This window comes from Mus caroli, chromosome 6 (assembly GCF_900094665.2).
Source record: "Mus caroli chromosome 6, CAROLI_EIJ_v1.1, whole genome shotgun sequence".
Classification (NCBI taxonomy): Eukaryota; Metazoa; Chordata; class Mammalia; order Rodentia; family Muridae; genus Mus; species Mus caroli.
The window spans coordinates 92,225,014-92,226,612 of NC_034575.1; the positions used below are offsets into that span (position 1 = coordinate 92,225,014).

The following is a 1,599-nucleotide window of genomic DNA, read 5'->3' on the forward strand; positions in this document are numbered from 1 at the left end:
ACCAAAAGTCCACAGAGGGAGGAAGAAAGCATGGAAGAAAGTGTGGCCTTCAGAGTTCTGTTAGACGGGGTTCTGGCCATGGGCGCTTGGAATGAGCTCAGATTTCACTTTGGGTGACAAGGGCACTGCTGTGAAGCAAGGCATGCAAGTGCACACACACACATACACACACACACACAGTCATGTATTGAAATGAAGGGGGACAGGAATTTTGAGCGCTGCAGGGCAGCTGCTGCATGTCTGCTGACAAGTTGCATGCCACTCTTCCATAATGACTGTTCTTTACCTGGAACGGAGTCTCCATGGCAACCTCTTCACAGGGTGCTTCTGTCTTTCTAAAATGTACACATTGGGAAGGAGGTGGAAACCATAGGCCTGGGTCCCTCCATAATGAAAAAAAGGAAGGGTTTCAGGCTCTAGATAAAGAGTTGAGTGATTCTTTAGTTCTTATTGTCTGACATTGCTTCCTTTGTGGATGGGTATAGGTGGAAAGACAGGATTAAAATTCACTTTGTAGACACCATCAGTTAGCATCCCCATGAATGGTTAGAGTTTATTAGCTNTTCTCAGTGACTTACATTTTTGGCCCAGTGATTTGCTGAAATATCAAAGGACATTTTGGCCTCCCTTCACCTNCTAATGAAAGACTGCTCATCAAAACTCAAGTTCTGAGGACTTGGTAGGCAGAAAAGAGTCTCAACACAGTATTTACAAAGATAAAGTTTTCATCAGAGAGGGCAGAGAGCCCCAAAATTATTATGGTAGGAATATTTTGCTACCTGAAGTCTTTCTTCAGGTTTAAAATGGAAGTGATTTGTAGCAAAACCTTTCCTTTGCTCACATGAAGCAAACACAGAACCTCCTAGAAACAGAAAAACAAGGCAAAGCTAACAAAGAAGCCCTCAGGGTCTAGTCACCTTAGACTGCTTCATACAGATGCCCTGATCTGATTGGTCCCCCCAGACCACTTACTTCTCATCCTTCCTTCAATACTTCACCATCCTTTCAAAAATAACATATCCTGTCTGATTATACTAAGAGACAAGATACGATTTTAAATAATTGTTCTATAAAATGAGTGAATTAAAAATTGTAGTATACTTGTAAGTAAAACTTATAGTAGAGGGCAGGTATATAATGCAAAATAGAAAGTTCTAGAAGTTTGTTGGGTTCCTAGAATATAGAAAGGGAAACAAAACAAAAACTGTGGTAGCTTTGGGAGTTTTTACACTCTGGATCTTGCCATTTGTTCCAGTGAAGTAGAGAGTGAGAAGGATGAAGAGTGACAGCCACACAGGCTGCTGACCCTGGCGGGGTGCCCCTTAGACCTGTAGTTGTATTGGTCAGCTGTGGGCAGAAAGTGAGAATATAAACATTAAATCATGGCAGGCATGAAAGGAAAGGCACAGAAAGTTCATCTTCATATCTGCCTGGCAGGTATGCTTGATGCTTTCCCGAAGAAACTCCTGAGAGAAAATAGAAGCTGTGATTTTTAGCAAGAAATGGTAATAGCATTGCGGGTAGGTATTAATGTACTAACGATATCCAAATCTGTTTCTTAGTACTCCACTCCGTAATTACCCTTTTCAAAGCTCTTTT

The 1,599-nt window shown here is 41.6% G+C and overlaps 1 long non-coding RNA gene across 1 annotated transcript in view; it reads left to right on the forward strand.

Moving 5' to 3' along the window:
• The first annotated feature begins 1,443 nt into the window (after positions 1-1,443).
• Positions 1,444-1,599, forward strand: part of LOC115031340 — a 4,204-nt gene continuing 4,048 nt past the window's right edge. Inside the window, exon 1 of the long non-coding RNA XR_003836977.1 lies at positions 1,444-1,520. This is a non-coding gene — a long non-coding RNA (uncharacterized LOC115031340). The remainder of the gene's footprint in view (positions 1,521-1,599) is intronic.